This window comes from Vicugna pacos, chromosome 14, assembly GCF_048564905.1.
Source record: "Vicugna pacos chromosome 14, VicPac4, whole genome shotgun sequence".
Taxonomy (NCBI): domain Eukaryota; kingdom Metazoa; phylum Chordata; class Mammalia; order Artiodactyla; family Camelidae; genus Vicugna; species Vicugna pacos.
In genome coordinates, this window is record NC_133000.1 from 12,908,056 (window position 1) to 12,935,868 (window position 27,813).

Consider the following 27,813-nt stretch of genomic DNA (forward strand, 5'->3'; position numbering starts at 1 on the left):
CGGGGGCAGGTTTTCCACGGGGAGGCGGCAGTGGGTTGGTAGGGGGTAGTGGGGTGTTTTTCTCTCTCACACACACCAATCTCCCTCTCTCTCTTTTTTTTTTTTTTGGCTCTCTGTTATTATTTTCTGGTAATTCTCGAGTGTTTCTGTGAGTCTTTCGCCCTCTCAGTGTTTTGATTGCTAGGAGGCAAACCAGCGTGGAGGCGGCGGCGACACTTTGTTTACTACTGAGGAGCAGAGCCGAGTAGTCGGGAAGCCCGAGTGGAACGAGTCGCTGGCTTGGCCTCGACCTCCGCTCGCGGCCCCAAGCCGGGTGGGGCGGAGGAGGGGGCCGGGGACGCTCCGCGCTCCGGGGGCGCTGAGTGGGCGGGCTGAGGTGGCCTCGCGGAATTCTGCTCAATCGCCCCCTCTCGACTCCACCCACGATTTCTTTACAGGGAGACGTGGGGAAGTCGATGGGTTTTGTTTTTGTTTTATTTTTTGCTTCTCTCTGCGGTATGTCGAGCCCTCCGGCCCCCGCGCGGGCTACACACGCCCCCGGGACCGGGACTCTGACCGTGAAGTCCACGCGGAGGCGTCCTCGCCGCCGCCTCCGCGCCCGGAACCCACCTGTCCGGGCTGAGACTCTGCGGTTGGGTCCAGCCGGGGGCCAGCTGGGTGGCCCCGCAGCCACCAGCCGGGCTCGGTACATTTTTGACCTAAAAGACTAGATACGAGGCGAAGGGGCTCGGCGCGAAGCGGGCCGGAGGTCGTCCTATTTCACACGCACCCTCAAACCCAAAGGCATCCTAGATCTCGTGCCTTCTGTGGGAATCTCTTCCCCTGGGCGGGAACCCCAGACTCTGTCCACTGAGTCAGTCCAGGGGTGACGGGGAAGGGGTTAGAGAAGAGCATCTAGTGAGAGCATTGTCACTATTATTTACCCTAATTAAGTTTAACTGTTCGCTTGTCATTTTTTTGCTATTTGGAATGTAAGTGCTGAGGTGCTGAGAAGTAAAAACGTTAAGAGGAATTAGGACCAAAGCCTTGGGGCACAGCCCTGCCCCACTACCAGGTGTTCCTTTAGGCTTCCCCGTTCGTCAGTCAACCCTCTCCCCCCACATTCACCCCACCTTTTGCCATCTGGGCTCCGGGTCTTGGACGTCCTGTCGAGATCAGTGGGGCCAAAGGTGGGAAGACAATGGCCCTTGTGTCTCAAGGAGCAGAAGAAAGAGTTGTCAACTTTTGTTTTTCTTTTGCTTTTTTTAGGAGGAATATGGAAGTTATTTCCTTTCAGAGGGATGGGATCACTTAAGATGGAAGATTGACGGTAGGGTTTTAAATTTCTTGTCCAAAATGACAGCTCCCAATTCCCCCATACCCCTTTTTCTGACAGGCAATTCTTCCATTGAAAAAGTGGCATCTAAAAGGCCTCTTTTACAAAAGTTTGATAAGACTTAGAGAAAGATTTATTTCTTCCTTTACGTTCTCACTTGTCCAGTCTCCTATTTCTTAATAATCCACTGATCACAACAGCTTCCTACCGATATTGGGGCTGGTTGGGGTGGAGGTCGTGAGCCTGATGGATTGAGGGGTTGGTTCCCAACCTCCTTATCTTGTCTCTGCGTTTATGATCAAATTTGAACAGTTCGGGCCTCCTCTGCCAGCCGCTAGGGGCCCTCAGTAACCCAGATGATGGGCTGAAAGGAAGGCCAGTAATGTAGAACTGTTGCTACCCTCAACCTTTCCGTCTGCATTCTGCAGAGGCAACCCCCATTCAGAAGGCCGCACCCTACACATAGGCGGTGCCCTGGTGGATCATTCTTGGCAAAGGAAGCCAGCTGCAAATTTGGCCTTGCCTTCATTTCAATTCCGGTTTCTCAGGGCCTCAGTTGGAGGAAAGTATACTTGGTTAAGGGAGTTTTCTTACAGACTTTCCCCAGATCCTTGAAATCTTCTGAGCTGTCCTGCCTAATTTTTCTTTATATGTCATATTTGCTTTTCTTTGGTCTTTTTAAAAAAATTGACCGAGTACCTATTGCACCAATGTACCTGATACATGGTTCCAAAAAATTAAAAATAACACATTTAAAGTTCTTAGAACTGCCTACCATACCACTGTATGTATCAGCTCACTGAACCCAGGGTGCTAATGGACATTTGGCTTGTTTCCACTCTAGCTATCACAACCTATTCTGTAATGAATAACATTATAGAACTCATTTTGCATATGTGCAAGTATCTCTATAGGAGGAATTTCCAGAAAAGAGATCACTGGGTCAGCAGTTAAATACATTTGAATTTTGAGACGATGCCAAATTGCCCTCCATAAGAGTTGTATCAAGCCCAACTCTTTTCAGCTAGACCTTTAGAACGTTAAAGTTGAAGGCAAACTTGGAGATCACCCTGGTGGTCCCTTTAACTTATACATAGGAAAATTGAGGCACAGAGAAGCTAACTGATTTGCCCAAGTTCACACAAATAACAGTGGAGCTTCAATTTTTTCATTAATAATCTTCTCAATTCACAGAAAAGAATAAATACCCTGTAATCCCAATGTATCAATAACTGCAGTAAGACTTTGTGGTGTATTCCTCTCCAGTCAATCACACAGATTTTAATAATTTTACTTAGATAAACTCCATTGAGCTGAAAGTTTTGATTTCAAAGATTTTTTAAAAGCAGACACACAAGGTTAAGAGTGATAGATAATAAGAAATGATTACAAAAGAAGTGGTTTTAGTTTTTTAGTCAAAAAAAGTAAATGTTTCCTCTCTGAAGAATGGCAAAGGATTTAGGTTAGCACTAGTTCTGCATAAGAGAAAAAGATTTATTTCTTTTCTCCTTCAGTATTTTTTTGTGGTACCTGTTCGCTTTGAAGGCTTTTTCTAATGAGTCTCACTTATTAATAAGTAAATGAGAATCATCATCATTGGTGCATGTGACAAAACTGGCAAGAAAAATGCTTCATGTGAGATAAAGACAATTAAAATGAAAAAGGAAATTTATCCTCACAAAGCCCATCTCACAAACCAACGTGGTATACTTTCCTCTGCCTCTTTTCAGGGTAATTATTACATCATCCTTGACAGGAAGACTGACGGATGGTTCTCTTTGATCAATTCCCAAGCAGAAATTTCTGTATTTACCCCTCACCACCAACACACCAATCTCTGGTTTAAATTCTTTCTTGTCAAAGTAGGTAATGTAAGTCCAGTGTAATGAGTAAAACACCTGGGTGTTTATTTTTCAGTCACAACACTGAGCTTCCCACTCCACCTTTCCATTCCCCAACAACTGCCCATGTCCAGTATTTTGTCTGAATCATTAGAGGTACTGCTATCAACTTAAAACAGCCCTTCTTCAGTTTGCCCATAGAATGTAATCATCTGAAACAACACAGCTTCGGCTTCTTAAACCAATGTCTTGAAACCTGGCCTACTAGGTAGAAGCTATAGCAATATCACAAGTAGTCATTCATTTTTCTTGAGGGGTAACTTACTTTGGATTTTGTCATTCATTCAGCAAATACTTGTAGAGTACCTACTATGTACATGGCAGGCGCCATGCATCTTACAATACAAATTCCTTGAGGTCATATATGGGTTATTTTATTTTCCTTTATATGCTACTTGATGTCAGAGGTAAGACTATATCACTCTTTAAATAATCAGCAATGCGTATTGACAATATTTATTTGAAAGAATAACACAAAAAAAGTATCTGCTGGATACAAGAAATGCTAAGGCAGGAGAGAATGGACGTATTATCATAGTCACCATTTTGAAGAAAAATAATAAGGTGAGGTAGAAAAAGCTGCATAAATGCATATGTGTAGGCATTGGGAATGTGAGCCCCAGCCACCAGGGGTTGGAATGATTTTGCTCCAAATGGACAAAAGACACAGGCTACTATTTATTTGTGTATCACAAATAAAGATGACACTTACTCATCTGTAACTGGAGAGAAGTACTGGGCAAATCATAAACCAGATGTCCAATATTTTCAGTTCTGTTGTGAGGATCCAACATTTGTCAGCTTCGATAAACTCTATTCCTTTGCTTTAAGTATTAGTGAGAAACTACTTGTGGGTCCCTACTGCAATACTAAAAATATAATTGGAGATAATCTAAATGACCAATAATAGAGAATGGTTAAATAAAGAATGGCGTATCTGGTAGACGCTTACGTAGTCACTTAAAATTAAGTGGACCAGTCCTTCATAATAGCATTGCAACAATGCTAGGGATACAGTATTTAAAATGTTGGAGGTACCACTATCAGCTAAAAATGTTATTGGTTCTATCTGGGTGATAGATTTATAGGTGATCGTTACTGGTCTCACCCAAAACTCTCCTTTTACAGGTAAGAAAACAGATACTGTGAAGCTAAGTGATTTGTCTGAGGCTGTACAGTTAGTGAAGCATGGGGGCCAGGATTCAGACCTTTGAGCATGCAGGCCAAAACTCTGTATTACATTGCTTTTCACATTACCTTTTTAACTGGAGGTTTCCAGACTGTTGAATGAAATTCAGCCTATTTTAAACACTCGGTCTTTAACTATCTTTGAAATGATAAAATTACTCTCCCAAACTCCAAACTGCATACACATTACAATTAAATTTTTTCTAATATTAAGGACTGAGAGTTACCGTAAAATTAATGGATGGTACATGAAATCCCAAATTCTTTGAATGTCACAAATCTGAATTTTGCATTCACGCTTGAAACACAATGTGTTTTTACTATTTTATTTCTGTTTCATGTCATATTAAAGCTCTTAACATGTTTCCCAAAAAAGGGGGGACATATGTATTAAATAAGAAAAAGCTGCCATGTAGAACACAGATGGTAGTACATTTTTGGCAGAAAGGAAGTTTAACAAGGCATTTTACTTATTTACTTGGAAAACTAATATGTATGAATGTTCAAGTTAAGCAGTAAGAATTAATTGCTATTTTACAATAATCAGGTTTTTGTTGTTGTTGTTGTTTTCAAATCAAATTGCCCTATTCCCATAACATCATAGTAGGGAAAGGGAGTCAAATGTGATTGTAAACACCTAAGAAGAGAGTCCACAACAGTAATAAAAGGATGAGAGAAGAAGAAATGGTTAGCATTTTATAGTAACTAACCTTGTTTCTTGTTATTTGTCGATAAAAATCAATAACAAGAGGTAATGACTGTGTTGTTAGAGTACATGTGTTTTTAATATGATACATATAGTCACTGACTGTGTCAGTTATGGTATGAAAACAGGAGTTAAGAGTTTATCAAAGCTCAAATTTGGCTAACTCACAGGGCCCACCCGTATGCAAAGTCTACTATGCTAGAAACTAAACACAGATGAATAGTATTTCTCTGAGATAGCAGGTTTTTATTTTGTGGTAAATACAGCCTTTAAAAAGCACTGAAATATTCTATATTGTAAGGTCTAACATTTAAAAATGGAATTTCCAATTAGCTGATCACTGATGTCATGCTGGAGGGAATACTGATTTGTCTCATACGATGCCATATGTACTTTAAATAATTTTGTGTTTGAACAACAAACTGAAAACAGAATATTTGACGGCTATATTACATGCCTGCGCTCTAGAAGATTCCAACCTGGAAAAACTCTTTCCAAAATCCAAGACCAGGCTTGGTGAGATCATGTCCTGTTTTTCAGATTTATGCATCATCTAAAACAAGATGATACGTAAATTGATAAATATAAATATATAGCTCTTGTTTGGAAATGTTTTCCCTTCTGAACCATAAATCATTTTTTACCCAGAATCAGAATATACATGTGAAAGTTTTCTTTATTCCCTAATGTTCGTAAAAACTATTATCAACAGTAATTATGGACTAAGCACTATATAGCTATTATCTGAATCAGTCCTCAAAACCAACCAATAATGTAGGAGTTATTATGATTCATATTTTACAGAAATTGAAACTGAGGTACAGAGAGCCTTGAAACTTACCTAAGATATAACTTTAGAAGCTTGTCTAATTATAATCAGACTTGAACCTACTATTATCAAAATCCAGAGCTCATGTCCTGTTTAACACACCACTTTCTGCCTCCATAAAATATTGGAATTTTTTTCTAGATGCCTAAAAATTAAACAGAGGTTAATTTGATGATTCCGTTTTTTTATCCAGAAAATTGACATTTGAACATTTTGGGGGATGGAGGGATATTTGTCAGCAATCAGCTCTGCCTGAAACCAGTTTAGTTTATGTTAATGAAGAAGCCTAGAGATAGATAAATAACAATAATAATGCTGATCTTTGCATTTGTATAACACAAATGATGTGGGGGATTTCAAGCCATTAGCACTTGCTTATTTGAGCAGACAGCCTCAGACAGTATACAGTAAGAACAACCTGCCCTTCCAGAATGGTTGGCTTATCTGAAACTCTTTCCAAAGCTATCCTTATCCTGAATAAAGACACGTCAAACCAAGTTCAAAAGCCATACTGAGCTCTATCCCCACCAAAGACAGTGGTTACCACTGGATGTTTATCTAAAAGCGTTTCCTCATATGAGTTTCAGAAATTTGGATTTAACTCAGAACAAGTGAACATATATTTTACAATTCGAATGGGGGGACCTTCTTCCAAGACTACGTACTCCAGCTCTTTTGCTGAACCTGCTGGGGACCAATCAAAGCCATAAGGTTGACTTTCATGAGACGATAAACAAAATTCTGAGCAAAATAAACAAAACCGTTTTGTTTCTGTTTTGAAGTTGACCTTAAAGTGAATTGGAAAGTGCCTTCTCTACCACCAAGTGAGCGTAAAATATCAGCAACATTTGTAAAGCCCCTTTAGAAAAATTTACTTTGGGAATGGGGTGCGATCCTATCTTAATGCCCCCAGTTTTCATGAAAAGAGTGAATAAAACCCCCTTCAGCTGAGAGTTTAGGCTGTGTTCTGTTGTCTTCAGCCTCCTATCACAGAGAAGTATAGGCAGCCCACATACTACAGGCTGGTAGTAGTCAGAAGAGCTTATCTGTGGCTACCTTCTTTTGAGCCAATTTAAATTGCCAGTAAACCACAAAAGGAAAATCATCCCTCAGTGCTTTCCCACCTCCAGAAGATGTCCTAGTTTAAGTTAGCCAATGCATGCAGTTGTTGTGAGAGTCAGCACATGTTGAAGATTAATGCAATGTTTGTATGATAACCAAAATCAGTTAATCATCCAATTATATTTTCCATATATAATTAATAGCCATATATTTGATATGATGTTTTACTTTTCATGGACACAGACTGATAAGGCCTGGGGAAGAAAGATGGAGAAAGGGGCAGAATGCCTCCACCTGGATATGAAAGCAAACCACGTATGTCCCTTGTTCATCTCCAGCCAAGGCTTGTGTGAGTAGAAAGCTGTGGGAACACAGTGGCTTTCTTATAGATCACGGTAGCTGTTTTATCAAGTGTGCCGTGATGTTGGCCCTACGTGCAAAATATGATAAAATGAAATCACCAATGGATCTTCCAAGAAAAGCAGAAATCAACAAAGCACGATCAACTAAAGCTCTTTTATTCCCTAAGTACTGTTCAATTTATCCTGCATTTTGAATTTTTATCTTAGTATTACTTGCCACCTACATAGCTCAAAGTGGTATTGTGGGGATTAGAATAATGTCTCAAAGTGCTTTGAAACAGGGATGAAATGTTTGTTCCCTGACATTGGTACAACCTTGTAGGTAGGTTTTTGTTACTATACAAATGATTTCAACTTAGGTAAAAACATGATTTCTAAATCACCGACATTTGTTCTAAATCCTACTGTGGCTCCTTATTCTCGTGCTATGTGCATTGGTTGCCCCAATCCGACTGATTCTTTGTGAATTCAGAGGTAGGATGTATACTATCCATGGTATGTCATAGCAGGAATTTAGAAACAGTCTCAAATCTCAATGATTTTAACTATCTATCCATGCCCTACAGCTGGGTTTTAAAAGGAAAACTACGTGGAAATGACTTGGGAACTCTAAACCTTTGATGCACCTTTTAATATGGTCTGATATACCAAAACTTTGCTATAAAGGCTTTAAAAATCCTCTTACATTATTCTTGATAGTCTCAGTAGGCAATTAAAAAGCAGTTAAAAATAAAGTTAGCTGACTCATTTGGGGAGTTTAGCTGATGATAGTACTGGCAGCTTCATTTAACAGATAATGTTATCATAGAAAGCAGCACAACTTTAACAATAGAGCAAATTTCTCTAAAACAATTGCAAAACAGAATTGATACAATGTGTTCTTCAGTTTTCTGTGGTTCTTTTGGGGGGTAAAATTCTTTAAAAACTAAACCCACTTAAACACCCCAACATGTTTTGTAAGAGATGTTGCCTCTAAGAAACCTAAAAGCTGGAGACAAGTGACTTTCTCATGAAGGGAAAACAGAATTAGTCCTACAACATTAGCTCTCTCAAAAAGAAACAAAACAAAATACAACAAAAACATGCAGAACAATAACAACAGTTAAGTATCTACTTAAAAGAATTGGAATATAATGGCTTCTGAGTCCTGGATCTTTTTTCTAAGTCTGATTTTTTTTTAACTATTTAAATACTTATTCAGGAAGAAGGCAGTAGCTTAATTTTAATGTTCACTTTTTAAAAGAATTAATATCTGTTCATGTAAAAATTAATATCTGTTCTAACAAGAAACACCACCTGTATTATCAGGTTCTGCAGTTATTCCTGGATTAGTTATTCTTGGCAATTATACTGTAAAACCACATATCAACCTGTGTGTGTGTATGTGTACACGCCTACGGGCACACACACACTCACGTTCCTATGTGTACACACCAGGATTCTATTAAAAGATCGTAAATGCCACCTATTTTCACAGCCCAATTAAAACATACAACAAATTTAGTCACTAATAAACAAAAATTGATGAGAACCATGGAAACCTCTTAAATTAGAAATCAGGAGGACTTGAAATTAAGAAACAAAAGCAGTTGCTCAGTCAAGGTAAGAATTTGTAATGTAAATGGTACCCCAAAACATTTAAAGGTGTGAAGGTTTTTTGTTGGCAAGGACCTTCTTAGCTACCTTTGCTGATACATTTTTAAACTGGTCATAATGGAAAAATTATTTTTACATAGGTCATGATGAAGAAATTACTAAGGTGATTAGAATGGATCTCTTCTTGTTTCCCAAAGAGACTGCAAGGCCTTTCTTGAGTTGGACCCCGGTGGGGATCATCGGTGTTCCTGGAATAGGTCTCCTCAGTCCACACTCACTTCCCTTTACTGCCCCTGCACCACTGTCCCTCTCCTCTTAGGCAATTATACCGTATATAGAGAGAAGCTAGAGGAAATTTTCAAATCTCTGTCTCCTTCTCAGTTTAAAACCCTGTGTGTACTGTGGTACCCACATGTACTCATAATCATGGCATGGCTCTCCTCTAGTATCCACCAGTCATCACACTGCTCCCAAGCTCTCAACTTCTCTCTTTAAATGATACCCGCTGCATTCTTTGAAGTTAGCATATCTACATTTTTTTTTTCTTTTGGACTGAGGAACCTGACTATTATGGGCTGTGTTGTGTCCCCCTCCCTTGCCAAATTCACATATGGAAGCCCCCAGAACCTCAGAATGTGAGTGCATTTGGAGAAAGGGCCTTTAAAGAGATGATTAGGTTAAAACAAAGCCATTCGGATGGGCCCTAATCCCATCTGACTGGTGTTTGTATAGAAGGGGGAAATTTGAACACACAGAGAAGCACTTAGGGACGTGTGAGCGCACACAGAGGAAAGCTGGTGCGAGGACACAGCCAGAAGGAGGCCGTCTGCCAGCCAACAAGAGAGGCTTCAGAAGAAACCAGTCCTGCTGACACCTTAATCTTGGACTCCAGAACTGTGAGAAAATTAATTTCTGTTAAGCCACCCAGTCTGTGGTATTTTGTCAAGACAGCCCTAGTAAACGAATCCACTGACTATAGGATCAGTTATGTTTTTCCAAAGGTAGGGTAGATTTTTAACATTCCACTGAGAGACTAAAGGGCCCTAACCCAAAAATGCAGTTAGGCAAATAAAGCACTACCCTGAGGGCGAAGTCTCAACTAAATCCATTCTGCTAATGCATTGTTTATAAACAAGTGGCATGGTCAGCATTAGAGGAAAACATACATCTAGCACTTACTATGTGCCAGGTGTAGTTCCAAGCACTGGTACCATAAAAGCTCATTTCATCTTCACAAAACTCCTTGACAGAAGAGGGGATGGGAGCCCAGGGAGGTTGAGTCACCAGCAGTCTGGTCCAGAGTCTTTGCTCTTAACTGGTAACCCGCCTAGCTTCTTTAGTTAGTAGATCTAACCCTTATTACCCCTCTGTTACCAACCCAACACACAGCAGAGCAAAGATGAGAAGATGGCTAGAGTGGAAGTTTAAAAGACCTAAATTCAAATTCAAACTCTGCTCCTTATTCCTCCAGGCAGTTTCCTTATCTGAATAATAGGAATGATAATACTTACTGCTGGGGGGGGGTGATCAGCTGAGATAATTATATACAAGCCTTGCAGCTGGCATTAGCCCCAGGCATTGCAGATGTGTCTACAGGGTTGGAGAATCCTTTTAAAGATGCTCAGAGGGGCTCTGTGCTGGGTCGAACTCCGCTGTCCACCTCGGCCTTAGCTTCTTCAAAGGCTTACATCCCCTTTCTGTTGGTCTTGCATCTGTAGTGCATGAATGCTCAGCCACACCCACCCATACTGGCCCATCGCCCCCTGCCCCCAGTAAAATATCCTGTGGACCAGTAAAAATGGAAGGGAAAAGAGGTCCTCATTCACCATCCCTAGCAGTTGGAGCTGTGCTCTTCTGCTTTCCCTAGGCTTCTGGAGAGCCTTAGAAACACCACATTCACGAAAAGCAGTCTTTGGATGAGACGTATTTGTGAGAGGAGCTCATTGAAAGAAAGGGAAGGCAGGCCAGCTAATTGACTAAGGCAAGGGTAGACCAGATCCTATGGCAGACCCCTCAGGCGCCCACATGAAGTTCCTCCCTCCCATACCCATACCCACCTAAAGTGCAGTCAAGCTACCATCTGCACCCGCTCCAGGCCCATGCTGCTGAAGGCAGCCTAATGCCAAATCAGCCTTCCCTGGAGCCAGCCTCAGGTGTCACTGTTGGATCCGGTCCACCCAGATTGTAAACACTGGCCCTCCAGATAACCTCTGAAGCTCCCTCGCAGGCCTCTGGCAGCTTGGGCCTTTTGGAATGACAGCTGAAAATGTGGGTTGTCAGTCGGTCACCCCCATCTCTCAGACTTGGTCTCAGCCACGTTGTGCATGCCTCTGCCATCCACCTGTTTGGGCTGATGACAGCATTTCATTAATGCCCTTCCTCGTCTTAATATTAGCACAGGCCTCTCAATGGGGAGAGAAGCACTCTTTGGAGAACCTGCTTTTGAAATCAACACTCCCCACACACACTTGCATTCCTTTCAGCTCATATTACTGCAGCTGCTCCCATGTCTGGATCTAAACCCTCATCTCTTGTCCAGCACAAGCCTACCCCACCAGAGACTAGCTAGGCTGGGCTCTGTATTTGATAACAATCTTAACATATTCAGAGCCATAGGAATTGTTTTTCCCTGTGCCGGTGGTTTCTTTCCATACTACTAAAATTTGCGAAACAAATGACAGCAATGCCACAGACCAGGCTAAATTCAGTGCACATTCTCCAGCTGTGCAGCATGGCCAAAGGGATATGCACAGGTTTGTTTTCGCTCTCCTTCTGATGGAAATAAACAATCCAAGAAACAGAACACTCACTTTTTTAGGACCAGATGTTCATTCACCTCAGGGCATTGGTTGTCCCAGCCAGGAAAGAGCAGAGCACCCAGTAGTCCAACCTGACCAGGTCAGTATGGCACCCGACACCCAGAAATGGCATCTTCCTCACTGTGTGTTCTTGCCACAACTCAAGTGGATGGCTGAAGGGTCCAAGCCCAAACTACCATCCACCTGAAAGCTGTTACAATCTAGGATTTTAAGTGTGACATATTCTAGACCATCACAGGGTACAGCAGACCACGTGCAAGTGAGTTTTGCCATTTGTTTCCGTTTGAGGGCTCGCCGTACACAATTGTCCACAGTTATGGGGTGTCAGAGAGCTGGCATGAAGTTTCGTGTCCATGAGAAATGCAATGATTCCAAACATGTTAAACATAGCTGTCACATTAGTTTTTACACAGAAAATGATTCTCTGCAAACTCAGTCAAGGTAATTTGTTAGCTTTGATCTTCTTATTGAACTGTGTTTCTCTCCCTTGCCATTGTCCTCCATCATTTTCCCATTAACCTGAAGGGGCAAAAGAAAAGTTGCCAAAAAATCCATTTTTACACTGATTATTTTTTAATAACATTTAAAAGCGATGTTTTAGTGCCCCCTACTGGTGTATGACATTTGTAGTCCATTGGCAAAAAAGGTTCACTTACTTTTTAGAGAAAAAATAAACTCATAGAAAAGTAAAAAAAAAAAGTATTTTATAAGCCTTTAAAAATTGCTTAATTTTCACACTGTGTTACTTAACACTATAAATACTCCATCATTTTTATTATTGTTCATTATATAGACATATTTTAACATGAACCATCTTGACTTCTTTGTATCTTTTACTCTGTCTAATATTTAGTTTGAGTGGAGAAAACTCAATTGCATTTAGGGGAACTTGATCATTTTCACTTAATAAGTAAATATGCTCATTAAGAGAGAATTTCCCTCAGATCTGCACACCCTTTCTGAAGCAGCTTCTTTATTAGTCTAAAAATAGAACCTTTGTTTCGCTTGAGAAAAAGGGAGGAAGTAGGCTTTGGGAATGGATCAATCTTTAAAGGAAATTTATGCCTTGGATTTTCATGCACAAGGATAATTGTTATGGGGGCCATATGACGAGTAGCCATTATGATAAAAACTAAAATCCTTATAAGGAGGACAGACAAAAACACTCCATACCACAAGGGATCAGCAGATGGAAGGATCTCTGAGGGGATGGGCAGTAAGGCAAAGAGGTCGGGGCGAGGGTGGGAGGGTGTAAGAGTTGGAACTGGAGTGACTGTTAATTAAATGTGGAGAAAGATTTTTGTCCCTGATAAAGCAAGCCCTGTTTTAGATAGTAAAATAATCTTGGAATGAGGATTTGCACATAGAAACCATTTTTTTTCTCATTGTATCTGGGTAGAATGTGCAGCCAACTAGGGCAAAGGGAGCCCATAAGGCGGCAAGCTGTCTGTCCACCCTTGGCCAGAACTAAGGGGAGAAAATGGAAGCGGGCGTCCAGGCAGCACTCCACAGCCAACTGGAGCCTGCTCTGCACTGACAGCTCCCCGGGCCCCCGAGGGGAAGATATGCAGTGATTCAGGGTATCCACTTTAGTCAGTGATGAGGACCTGTTTTTGCAAAGCCAGAGGGAAACAAGAGATAGCTTCATGTCAAAAATGGGCCAAGTGCAACCTTTTACTTATAATCTTGTGCCAGATTCAGAAGATTAGTCCTGACAGTGAAAAATATTCTCAAAGTATTATATCTTCACAAAGAGCAAAGCTTCTCAGGAAATTTAACTTGCCCCCAAAGACTTTCCTCAAGGACTTTCTAAGCTGTTTTCAATCCTTCAGATTTGATCTACTCAGGCTCTTTTCCCTTATCCTGCTTTTAATTATAAAATTCATTGGAGGAGCATTTGAGATACATTTGTCTATAACTTCTATGTCTGTCATTTACTTCCACCTCTTGCTTTTAAAATCTGTTAAGTGAGAAGTGAACATTTCATCAAGGCATATACTTAAAATGTCCCAAACCATGGAATGTCTCAGTGTGTTCTGCCAAAATCTTAATTCTAGGTATTTTAGCTTCAATTTTAATAACTGCCATTATTAGTCATACTGTAGGGGGAGAAAATCTGCCTTAACTGACAGTTCTTCTAAAACCAAACCTACCTATTATAATTTCACAGGAACTAGACAACTTGAAAAACTGTCTCCAGAGTCTATTTCTCATAAGGTCAGAAGCACATTATAAATTTGACTCAACTTTACATCTCATCTCAACTAATACTCTAGGGGAAAGGAAGGGACAGGACAAATTTTTTTTTTTATAACCAAGCCTGTTTAAATGCAAATCATTATTATGTGAATTTTTTTAATGGAGGTACTAGGGATTGAACCCAGGACCTCATACATGCTAGGCCTGCATGCTACCACTGAGCTATACCTACCCCACTCCAAAATCATTATTATGAAAGAGCTCATATTCTTCTGCATTCCATAGTTTGACTAAAATACCTCGCTCAAAGAATGAAAATAGACTGTCACCTACAAGCACATTCTGGCTTATGCAGTCTTGAATGGGAATATGGGCCTCCTTATTTTGAAATCACAGCCCATACAGGTAGGTAAAATTGGAAACCCTGATGAAAAAAAGCAGTTGTCTGATTCTCTTTATGCTGGGTGTATACTACTAACTTAGAGAAAACGTAGTTGTTCAACAAGAAACTCACGGATGCTCGCTTACACAATGTTTATGAATAAGGACTAACATTTAGTTCCTGCTCATTATGTGAAGGCGCTATTCTAAGCACTTTACTATACAACATATCACAACAATTCTATGGGGTAGAAACCAAGTTTTATGATTGCTGTCAAATGGGGAAACTGAGGCAGTAAATAGTTAACACATAGTGGCACAGCTCATCATGGAACCAGGCTTCCCGTGTTGGTGATCTGAGTCTAGTGTGCTGCATGGACCCTGAGCCACAGGGTCCCAGGGAACAAGGGGGTGGCCAGGGCCAGCTCTGCAGGGAGAGCCTGTGAGGAGCCCTGTTCCCCCAGCAGCCAAGCTGAGCTGTGTCTTTTGGGGATAATAAGCAGTTTCCCAATCAGATAAGGAGGATGTTCCTCTAAACAGTTGAGACAGCAAGGACATGGAAAGGCAAAAAAGGGTAAGGTTTGCCATTTAATCAGTGCAGGGCTATGGGAGGCATTTTAGGGGGTGAGGAGAGGCATTTTGAAAAGAAGATGATCATTATTAACACTGTGTTTTAAAACAAGATCACCCTGGAGAAATTGTGTGGTCTATTTCTAGCTCTTTTAGTTATGCACCTAGAAGCAAATTCAACGCCATTGTTCTTGGGGAAGACAGGAACCTGATGCTTCAGAAGGAGATGCAAAGTGTTCTGCTGTTATCTTCTTCTAAAACTCTGTTCTGTAAATTATGTTTTCATTAGGGGAGGACCTCCTCCCCACATCTGGATTAAGCCCACACTATGCTAATAGATTATCAAATGATTTTACGAGCATGCTGAGCAGGTGTTTGCAAGAATGGTGGACTGAGGGAGAGATCTCGGGGTTTGATCCTGTCTCTGCCTGTGTGGAACCAGGAAAGGGGACTAGGCAGCCCAGCATTTATGAGACTGAGCTGTCCGTGTCCCTCAAATGGGTGGGGGAATCAAGAAAAGTTAGCAGAAATGAGAGAGCTCTTTCAGGACAAGAAAGTAGGTGAATGTTTTCGTATATTGGGATAGTTTAAGAACACCTTATTCTATTTTGATCAAACATTTATTGAGTTTCAGTTCTGCCAGCTAGCTTGCTAGCCATTGGAAAGAACTAGGCACATTTTGGGGAACTTTGTGAATTTTGCAAAAAAAAGAAAGAAAAAGCAATTCTTAGCTCTATTCTTCATGCCACTGATTCCGTAGTTATGGGTAAGGCCAAGAAGCATCGCACGTATTGCTTATAGGAAACTACTACAATAGATGATGAGTGGGAACCCCAAAGAACTTAAGAAGAAAAAAACAAATGATTATGAGAAAGAGGTACCATGACTCATTTTCTGTCTTAAAAAAATGTAGCCTGGACATGTCTATCAGGTAGATGCAGTGCTTTCCAGACCCCTTCTCCTTCTAGATGAAACTGACCTGCCCACAGCCCCCAGATCAGGAAAGCTGCCTGAGCATGACTGGATAGGGGGGTCAGAGGATCTGATCCAAGGGCCACCCATCCACAGACAGGATCATGAGGTGGCCTGAATGGATGGTTCCGGCCAGTACAGACTATGGTTATTACTAAGCCAGCCAGACTCCTTCCAAGGACTCCTTCTACCTCCTTCCAAGTTTAAGTATATAGGGTTGAGATAAAGTTTGCTCTTTGGTGGAGAGAAGAGGCCAGGGCAGCTGTACCAAGAGCACACAGACCATGGGAACCAGGAAGAGGAGCTAGCTTCTAGAAGGGCCTCTGACCCAAATCAAATCCATGTGGACTTACCACAAATCCTTTTTCTCTTAAGGAGGTTTGAATGAGTGATTCTTTGCTTCTGAAGTAACTACTACTTAGAAACCATCCCAGGAATAATGTGGAAGACAGAAGGGCAGAAAGGCAGATATTTGGCAACTCTGCACTTGATTAAACATTTTATTGCTCGCCTTTCAAGTTATTAGTCCAATTGACTTGCAATTAGATGCTGTCACTTGTCATCTTCCTCAGGCATTTTCTCTTGACTTCGCACTCCAGGATGTCTGACATCATGTTCCTTAAACTTTGCATCTAACGGGTCTTCTATAAATGTTAAATCTAGAAAGCACGCTGTGCTTAAACACAAAACTCTGCTCCTCATAAGCTTTTTGACCAACAGGAAATTCAGGTTTAATAAACGTAGTCGAATGCCAGTTTGGAGAATTAAGATGAGTAAATGTTTGTAAACACTTAGCATTGTTTCTGAATGTTAATTTTAGTCCTTTGTGGAGTGCCTGCCATGTACAGGCTCAATGTTCTGCTCACTCCTTTTATTTTTTAAGTCATGTGCTATGATTCCTTCCACTGCCAATCCTCCAAAATTTGAGTCATAATCTTCCAGATAACTCTTTTAAAAAGAACTTTTTGCTCAAGCAGTTGTCAAGTCACCGAGTCCACTATTCTTTTAGATGGGTTTCTTAGATCTCCACTTAAATGTGGACATATCAAAAATTACCCACCTGTAATCTTTGGAAACCAATTTCTTCAAGCAATTTACTTTAAGGCCCTAGAAGTTAAATCGTAGGAAGTACATTGCTATTTTGGCAAATGATTTAAGACATATTATTCCTTAATCATTTCTAATATCGAAAAGTCTTGTTATATACAACTGTTACCTCCAGGACACCCAGCAGGACAGCTCATCAAGTGGTGTAGACTTCTACCAAAAACCAGAAAAACTGCTGGTGTTAGGAAGCTTCCACTATGAGTCGTACAAACTGTCCACTGAGGCCGGGAATCCCAAAGTTCCCAATCACCCTCTTGGGACTGGAGGGGAGGGGAGTAAGGGCAAGAAAAACACACAGAGAAAAGAATGTAAAATAATATTTCCATGTTTTTCCCACCACAAGTGTTTACTATGTGCTGGTTACTCTGCAAAATGATCTTAAAGACTTGACTCATTCTCCTAAAAGAAAAAGAAAAAGAAAAAAAAAAGCTACTATTGATATAATTTGCAAATGATAGATAGAGCCAGCAAGGGATAAAATCAAAAAAGAGAAGGCAATGCATCAGTGGAAAGTCAGCCGAACAGCCAGACTGAGAGGCCAACCTATGTTGGCCCAGCCTCAGAGGTCTAAGATTAGACCAAGTGAAGCTTTCAAGAACACTGGAGTAGCCCACACTAATTTCCATTTCCATGGCAGGTCCTGGGGACCATTCCAGACATCAGGCTTGCAGATCCTCAACTCAGGGAACATCAGTTCTATATTTGGTCCTGTACCAGATCAGCCTCTTGATCTTCTTTGCTCAAATCAGATTGGACCCCTAGGGCTGTTCTGAATAGCTGGACAAGTAGTAGGTTGGGCGACATAACATTGTCACTGTCTAACTATTTTTGACCTATGTAAGCAGCAATTCCATATAGTTCAACCCAACACTTGGCTGACAGATACATACTTCTGACATTTCTCAGCAAGGGCAATATTGACATTTGAGGCAGGACTGTCCTGTATATTACAAGAGTGGCCTCCAGTCACCAAATACCAGTAACACCACCTTCCCTTAAGAGTCATGGTGACAACCAGAAATCAAAAACTATGTTCCCAAGACACATTTCCAAATATTCTCTGAGTAGGGGCAGTAACATTCCAATGAGTTTATATAGGATTGTAAGTAAATGTCTTGAGATTTTCATATATTAACAGCAGCAAGTAGGAGAGAAAGAGAGGGAGAGAGAAAGAGAAGAACAGTAGATGGTGAAGTGATTTTCCAAAAGCGGAGGACACGATATCAAAGCCAGCAATCATCAGATTCAGATTGCTTTGCAATTACACCACCAAAAAAATCAGCCCATGTTCCCAAAATTCATATATTCATATATGGATTTGGAGGGGTACAAAGTGTTCAACCTACATAGTACCTGGCACAAATAGGTACTTGATAAATATATATGGGAAAATTGGAAGGGTACTTAATCTGATTGGGTTCAAATATACTGATCACTGATTAGCATTGTGTTTTAGCTAATTGTTTGTATACCTGTCTTTCACTCCAAACTGAAGCTGTTATAGCTAGGGATCATTACCTTTCTTTCCCACAGTGGATTTGTAAATAGCAGGGAGTATCTTGAACATAGTAATGGTCAAAATCAGTGGAAAATAATGAAAGACGTAACAGGAAGCATTGTCTACTAAAGCATCGGTACCTTGCCTTCTGGCTGTATTTCGGAATCACCTTGGGGAAGGAAGATTGTTAAAACTTCACATTTCCCAAGACTCACTCCAGAGTATCTGAAATTAGAATCTCTGGGACTGCATTAGCAGCATTTGTATTTTTATCAAACTCCCCAGCTGGCTTCAATATGCCTGCCTGGGGCAGATTTTGAAGACCTGGGTTTATAGAACCCACACCTACAGCAGTGTTTCTCATACTTGCCAGATGACAGAATTTGTTAAATGAATGTCCAAGTCCCTGCCTTGGAGACTCTGATCAGAGAGTCTGGGGTGTGTCCCAGGTGTCAGCGTTTTTAATAAGCATCCCAGGTGATTCTTATAACCAATCAGGCATACTAGTCTAAAGGACGGCCCCGCTGAATCCAGCCCCCAGGCTGAAGGCTAGATGCCCACTTTAGGTTTTGTGGTTGGCTGTCATGCAGCATAAAGAGCTGCTGGAAGATGTGCTTCACCAAAAGACGAAATAAACTAAGAAGGAGGAAGACGTGAGCTACATGAAGAAATAGAACCAACGGAGGAGAGAGGTATCCTTAGGAAGAGATAACAAGAGACCCCAGGATGACAGGTGTTCACCATGTGCAGAGGGCAACCAGTCCAGGACCGGAAGTGAAAAGTGCCCAGGTGAGACTTCTAAAAGGTGAAACCGGTGGTGCCGGTGCATCTCAGTGTTATGGGAGGAGAGATTTAGACATTTAGAAGGTTTTTATTTAATCCCTCTGTTGGCAGTACAGTACCTTCTGTCGTATCTCATATCTTTCACTTCAAACCCTCTGTTTTACCTGCTGTGGACAAATCTCCAGTCTTTTGCCAGAGTAGTGTGGGTGACGTAGGCACCTAGCTGCTGCTTTTTTTTTTTTAATTGAAGTATAGCTGATTAACAATATTATATTAGTTTCAGGTGTACAACATAGTGATTCAATATTCTGATAGATTGTACTCCATTTAAAGTCATTACAAAATAATGGCTATATTTTTCTATGCTGTATAATATGTCTTTGTTGCTTATTTATTTTATACATGGTACCTAGCTGCTTCTTAAACAGATTTTCAATCAGCCTTTCTTATTTTACTGACCGCTTTCTACCTTCACTTCCAGGGAAATCTGGTATAATCAATTACTGATTTTGCTGGTGGTGGTGATGGGGTGGTTTTGTAGGGTAAAACAGGTTGTTTGCATTTTCTTGGTCTGCTAATCCCTTACCACTCATCCAGTCTCTAAAAATTTTTCATCGTTTCTCCCATTCTTTCCAACTTCACGTGCTTATGCTTTAAAAAAAAAAAATCCCTTTACTGTGATTTTAGTGAGGTTTCAGGAAGGAAAGTAGACGGCAAGAGTTCAGTCTGTTATCATTAGACAGACACTCTGGTATAGATTGTAATTATGACATTGCAAAGCTTTTTATTATGAAAAGTTTCAAATATATACAAAATATGGAGAATGTTAATAACCCCCCCATATTACTCATCACCCAGTTTCAAAAGTTAGCAATTTGTGGTCAACATTGTTTCATCCCCATCCCTTCCTATTTGCTCCTCTTCCTGGATTATTTTGAAGCAAATCCCTGACATCATATCATTTCACTTGTAAGTCAGTAATGGATTTGAAGTGCTTGCATAACTGCGTCTAGAAAATGAATTTCTAATGAGGGTACTTCAAATGTTAACTAATCCCCTCTTGAGTATGGGTTCCAAATTAGCGTACTTCAAATGTGAACAGCCTCTAGGGTGTGGATTGAAGTTAATTTATACACACATACATCACAGTGTTAATAGTAAAGTATTTTAAAGTAAATCACCGTTCAGACAACCTAACTGCAAAACTCAAAGGTGTAGGAGAATTCCTGGGTTTTGTTATCTGACCAGAAGATGTTAGGAAATAGAGGTTATTTGTGGAGAAAGATGGAGAACTTGAGATAATCTTGGATACACAACAAGAAATAGAGATGATTTTTTTAAGAGATGATTATTAATAGGTGATTGGGGCCCAGAGAGAGGTCAGGCTGTGTATTCACATTTAATAGTCGTTCTTATGGAAATAAGAATTGAGAGCATGAGCACATTTGTTCCAAGGGCAGAGAGGGCAGAAGGAGATCAGAATGGCCCGAGTTGGGGATGGGAGAGGAAAAGTTGACACCTGTTCAACAGAAATGGAGTTAAGTGGTGACACTTGCAATTTACAAAACAACACGTCATCACAGAGAGTGTGGCCTGAACGTTTGTATATGCTACACTCTGTGGGCAGCACTCTTAACCACATGGTCGTGGACTCTTTCAAAGAACCCTGTGGACTTCCTCTCAGAGCAATGCTTTTAAATGCATGAAAGGAAATATATTGGATTATAAAGGAAGCCAATTATGTTGAAATACAGTTATCAAAATATTTTAATGTGATATAGTGAATTATTCTTTTATCAACACATTAAATAACAAGATCTAGTGGCAGGTCTAATAATTACTGTAATTTTGAAGTGGTAATGAGCATAAATTATATTTTGAGATATCTGCAGCAACTTTAATGTGATGTGAAAATGGCTGTGACTTCTATGGGTGATGGTCTTAATACTGCTAATACTACTGTGTTTTGTTGTGTGCATTCGTAATCGACGGAAATGCTAATTTTCAGTTAGAGGCCACTAAAATAAAGAAGGGATTTTTTCCCTAAGTTCACAGGCACTCTCTCCACCCTGAACTCTCTCCACAGACATACCTCTTCCCCCAACAAGACCCTAGACTGCAGGTTAAGACCCTGTTCCAGGGTGTGATTGTTTGAATTACTCCATTAATTCAACAGCTATTTATTGCATGTCTGTGCTAGACATGGAGATAAAAGGATAAATTAGGAGCTCACAGTGGAGATGGGGAGACTGACACAGAAATAAATAATCTCAATTCAGTATGACAGGTGCAACAACAGAGGAAAGCCCAGCCTGTCAGGAGGGGCAGACGAGGCCTCTGGAAGCAGTTATGCATGAAATAAGGGAAATGGATGAGTGACGTGTGGTCAAAGTGAACTGGATCCACGTCTGTGGCCCACAGTGGGGAATCTGTGGGCTGATCCTCGAAAAGCTTCATGATAAGCCATATCCCCCACATGGAGCCCGACATGCCTCTCAAGGCTCTGCGCCATCTACCCCCACCTCCTTCTCCAGCCCCTCCTTGAGCCACTCTCCCTCTGTCTCTCTTCTCCAAGTCTTCAACACACCATCTTCCTTCCTGCCTCAAGTCCACCCTGTGTGCTGTAGCTTCTTCACCAGTGTTTCTCCTCACTCCCAACACACACACACACACACACACACACACACACAGCTTATTCCTGTTCATCCTTTAGCTCACAACTTAAACATCACCGCTTCGTGACTCTCCCTTAATTGCACAATACGACATTTATCCTGCCCTTTCTTGTTGGACATTTAAGTTGTCTCCAGTTTTTCATTGTTACCAGCAATGCACTCTCTCCCCTACTCTCTCTTTTTCACCCACACATCTTTTTATACTTGTACTTACACCTCTGATAGATCCACTTCTAGGAGTGAAGTTGCTAAGACAAATGCACATTTAACATTTCAATTGATATTATTACAAATAGCTCTCAAAAAGTTGCCCTAGAGAACCTGCTTTCTCACATTCTTAACAATATTGAATCTTACCAAGCTTTTTGTATTTGTTAATATTTTCATAAGATGGCTGCAGTCTCATTGCTAACTTTGCATATCTGATTATTAATGAGCTTGAACATTTTATCCTTCTACTATTTAAAATAAGATGTGATTGGGGGGAGGGTATAGCTCAGTGGTAGAGTGAGTGCCTAGCATGCATGAGGTCCAGGGATCAATCCCCAGTACGGCTGTTAAAAATCAATCAATCAATAACTGATTACCTCCCCCTACCAAAAATATAAATAAATAAAAATTTTAAAAAATAAAAAATAAAAATAAAAATAAAATAAGGTGTGATTAGTTTGACAATATGGATAGAAGGATAGAGATGAAAAAAGAAGAAAATTAATATTTCTCCTAAAGAATAAAGGAGCATTTTAGGAAAGAAAAGCATTTTCTCAACTTTGATATAAATGGCATTCATGCCTAACGCTCTTGGTACATAGAGAGCATTTTAAACCATATTTAAATCTAACCCATATATAATTGTCTGCTCTGCTTCAGAATTATTACTGACAATGCTGCATGATCCTTTATCAGTAAATTTTCTGATATATAAGCTTTATAGTCATCAAAGAGTAAGCTTCTACCTAGTGCACCATCCTGGTTTCTATTGTTCTCCAGTAAGAGAAACCAGGGATCCTTCGAGAAGTGATTGATTCCAGGGCTGCGGCAGGGACGAGATGAGCCTGCAGCATCTTGTGGTACCAGACAACAAGGATGTGCTCTAAAAAGAGGGAGGGTCATATCAAAAGGGCACAAGAGCCAACCTGAAAATGTTCCGAAAGGCTAAAACTAGAACAACTTGAGCAACAAAACAAATAATGATGGTATAAGATTTTAACCCATAGGACAAAATTAATATCTGTAAGTTCATACACATGTAAATAAATAATTGAATAAATAAATGTAGGGGAGAAGGGGCAACTTTTCTTTCAGAATTCCACTTAATAAATGTAGAAGCAGTGAGAAAAATATAAAAATTGCCATCAGAAAACCACAGTAATGGCTGCTGCAGGCAGGATCCACCCATGGATGTTACAATCAGTGGGCAAGAGTTTGAAGATAAACAGGATGTTCACAAGTCTCAAGGTATCTCTCCAAGATAGTTATAATTCCAGTGTAAATGCCAGTTTATCACTTAGTAGGTCAGGGTACTCACCAGAGTTAATTTATGTGGCAGAGGTCATCGGATTCTTAATTTTTAATATCTCAGAAAATTTAATAAAGAGCTTAATCTTATTTAAATCTCTTGATTTTTAAGGGGAGAATATAGCTCAGTGGTAGAGTGCGTGTCTAGCATGCATGAGGACCTGGGTTCAATACCTCCATTAAAAAATGAAAAAAAATAAATAGACCTAATTACTCCCCCCAATGTTTTAAATTTATATAAATCTCTTGATTTTGCACATAAATGACTAGCAGTGAGCTATTTTCTCATGGTAAAACTCAGTCTGTCTAAATCAGAAGCTTCACTTAAGGACCACATTACAAACTCCTTTCCCACGGAAACAGCATTCAGCAGCCGGAAGTGTGACGCACCCGGCTCTTCCCTCCCCTCTCTTCCTGATCCCTCTCTTCCTGATCCCTCTGGGAGACGGTACAGGAACAGAGAGAGACTCAAACTTAGAAATAGCAGCCTAAACCACCAATTTGTGGATTATCACAAGCTGACCTAGAGTCTAAAAGAACAATTTTCTTTTTGCCCATAATGACACTGGGAAAATGACTTCTCAGTGCCGTTTCTCACTTGCCATCCCATTTAAAAAATTCTTTTTTCATTATGGACACTTTTAACATTTGCCCCACTGGGTTTTCTGCCTCTAATTTTTTCCCTAAATAGCCCTACTGAATTAGCCCCCCAGAACTCTTTGATTGCATTGTTATTCCACTCCTTTAATGATTTTTTTTCTAAACATCAACTACAGCTTCAAAATTCCTGTTTGTGGTCATCCCGTTAAGAATATCTCACTGAACACAAATGAAGAAATTCATTTTCCATTTACTCCAGATTATCCATATAGTTGTTCCTCAAATCTCTTCTTGGGGAGTACTGAAAAAAAAATTGTTTTTGAGGTTGAAGATCTAGGGTTTAAATCCTGGCTGAACCCTTATTTGCAACCTTGGAAAATTTATTAAATTCCTGTGAATGAGACTAATACCTACCTTAGAGAATGTTCAAAAAAATCAGTGATGTGATACATGTGAAGCACACAGCCCCAGGGCAGTCAGCCAAGGGGGAACCTGGGAGTGGTGGCTAGGACGTCAGTGCTGTGAGGATGACGGTGATTACTTGGAGACGAGCATAAACAGAGCAGGCGCCTCTGCTAACCCCTGACCTACACCTTTCCAGCTTTCCTGCAACTTGGCTAACATATACTCCTTCCTGGGATGGTATGTGGTCCTCTGTTTGCCTTGAGAACAGAGCTGGAGGATCTTAATTATACACATGGTCTGCGCTTTATCATATTTAACGTTTTTTATTGTAGTAAAATATATGTCACGTAAGATTTACCATTTCACCATTTTAAGTATCCAGTTCAGGGGCATTAAGTACATTCACATTGTTGTGCAACTGTCACCATTATGCATACCCAGAATGTTTTCATCTTCCCAAAAGGAAACTCTGTACCCATTAAATAGTAATTCCCCATTCCCTCCTCCCCACAGCCCCTGCCTGGCAACCACCATTCTACTCTCTGCCACTATTAATTTCCCTATTCCAAGTACATCTTATAAGTGGAATCTTACAGTATTTGTTCTTTTGTGTCTGGCTTACTTCATTTAGCATAATGCCTTCAAGGTTCTTCTGTGTCATAGGTGTCAAACTTCACTCCTTCTTAAGGCTGAATAATTTTCCATTGTACATAGATACCACATTTGGTTTAATTCATCCACTGGTGGATATTTGGGTTGTTTCCACCTTTTGGCTATTGTGACATTAACATATTTTACATTCTGCAACAATTTATATCTTTATTTTCAGACCTATTAATTTTCATCATACTAATATACTGAGATCCAGGAAGAGAATTATGAAAGAATTTTTATTATATTTTCGGCCATTTACGCATTTGGTGGTAGACACAAAGACTGGGATTTGTAATTCTGTGCTGTGATAAGTACGCAAAGTAAGCTATTTACCTTTCATCTGTTTTCTTTTTTAAAAGAGAAAAGTAGTGTTTTCCTGAAACATGATCATGTCAGTTGGATCTACTTTTATAAGTGATAAGGAGAACAGACAAAAAGCTAACATAAGAATTGGAATCTTAGTTTTAAAAGTAAGAGAAGGGTCAGTCATGTGCCGGTAAATTGTGTGCTGCTTTCCTCTCCAAGTTCTGAACCGTTTAAGAGATAAACAGTAGAGAGTATGGCATATGGAGACCAGAATATTGCATTTATTCTGAGCAAAGTTGATTTTGGAGAATGTAGCTTATCTGCATTTGTAGGTAGGTGGCCCTCCTCATTCTGCACCCAGAATCAGGCAGGTCTACCCAGCTGTTCACACACCGTGCAGGCCTGAGACAGGGCTCCTCCTGCAAGAAGGAAAAATCTCAGCTGTCGTGTAGTTTGATGAAATGCTTGTCTTTTTTTTTTTTCCTTTTCTTTTCTTTTTTTAATTTTAATGCTTGTCTTGTATACCCTCAATCCATTGCTCTGCCTTGGTACTCATCACACTGTATAGCATGGAATCTTTAACATTCTCTTCCCATGAGCATTTTTCACTTGTCCATTCTTCTGTTCACTCAGCTGGTTTTGTTATGCTATTTGGGGGCCTAGCAACAAGTGAGGTCTTGAGCACAGGGTCTTACAGAGGTGACAGAAGCTGACACAGCCCCAACCCTAAGGAGATCAGAAGAGGAAATGTAAGGGAAACAGAGTGTTGTGTTAGGCAATGAGAAGGTAGGAACTCCTTAACGGAGCAGGGAGAGAAGGCATTCTCAGGAAGTGACGTTTCTTGGGAAATGACAATGTTGAAGCCAAGGGCTGCCTCACCAGTGCATTTATTCTCTGGTGTCTGGTAGAGGCCTAGCATGTGGCAGAGCTCAGTAAACACCTGACAAATTAATGAATGCGTGATAGATGTGAAAACACTTTACATGCTATGAAAAGTAGTGCATGAGTGTTAGCCATTATCATTTGTTGATGTGGGTAGATCTACTTTTATTCTGCTTTGCTGGGACACCCAAAGAGATATCAAAATAGACCATGGAGAAAAATGTTCATTAAGGGCATGTGCAATTTGGACAGACCTGAGCCCCTTCTCCATAGGAGTGAACTTGGAGCTACCGGGTACAGGACTGAGCACCCAGCCATCAGAGGGCAGACCCTCCTACCCCAGCATCTGCCTGTCCACATTGCCACCTGGGAAAGCAAGAGTCCACTAAATAGTGATGAAAATAGTGATGAAATGACTGTTTTATGGATCTTGGAGGGTGAGGAAAATATATCATAAAAAGTAAGCATTCTGTTTGGAAGGTGATGGTGACTAGATCAGAAACTGTAAAAGGAACAAGCTGTCATTCCCAAATAAATGTTGACCGGTGGAAAAAAATGACTCAGTGTGTGTCCTTCCTGACACTGGGGCCTAGGGAGGACCACAGAGAAAGAAAACTGACGTAACTTTTGAAGCACTCATTATGTGCCAGTCAGTGTAATGGGCGTTGTCTGATTCAATTCTAGCACCTACAGCGCCGGCGAGAGGGGAGTTAGAACATCATTTACGAAGGAGGAAACAGAGGCTGAGAGGTGAAGTCACGTTGTCACGATCACAGCTCATATTGACATAGCAGGAAGTGGAACTGTTTCTGACTCCAACATAGAGAAGAAAACAAAAGAAAGGAGAGAGAATACAGGTAGGACCCCGTAGACTTGTCAACAATCCAGGAACTGGAAAGCAGAAGACCAGAGCATTTGTCTTTGCTTCCTTGCCCTCTGAACTGCTAAAGAAATAGTAGCACATGCAAAGGTAACTATTTCAGACCAGCTTTTGCTCTCCATTTTAAGAGCAAGACAGAAACATTACATTTGTCACAACTGACATTGGTAAAGGTAAAGCACTGTCAGGTTTACAAAATGCTCCCTCTTAGGGGTGGGGCCTATCTATGCCAGAAACCACAGTGTTTTCTAACATTCTGTACTACATTTAAAAGGAGCATCCATATTTCATTCTTCATAAAGATGCTACTGAAATCTTGGAAAATACTAATCCTTTCTTTCTTTTGCAACTAACCACTTTTTTTTCAGAGCTCTAAATCACAAGCATATTCCAGCGGCTGTTTGCTTCTCCTAGTATGAGCTACTTCCCGCTCTGCCACCATCATTAATATCCTAGTTCAAGGAGACATTAAGAGGCACAGTAAATCATTCCGTTTTCAGAAATAGCTTAGACCTTGAGTTAATATATTTTAGAAAGCAGGTTTGCTTCAGCCCCTTAAGACTTGGTTACTTAGAATAAAATCTTCCTAATTCAATAGCAATTTG

At 40.5% G+C, this 27,813-nt stretch overlaps 1 long non-coding RNA gene across 1 annotated transcript; it reads left to right on the top strand.

The window, feature by feature from the left end:
* On the top strand, window positions 1–27,809 carry LOC107034143 (uncharacterized). Its single transcript, XR_012079963.1, has 4 exons — window positions 1–34; window positions 1,249–1,309; window positions 7,245–7,350; window positions 27,013–27,809. It is a non-coding gene; the product is annotated as an uncharacterized lncRNA (long non-coding RNA).
* Window positions 27,810–27,813: the final 4 nt, after the last annotated feature.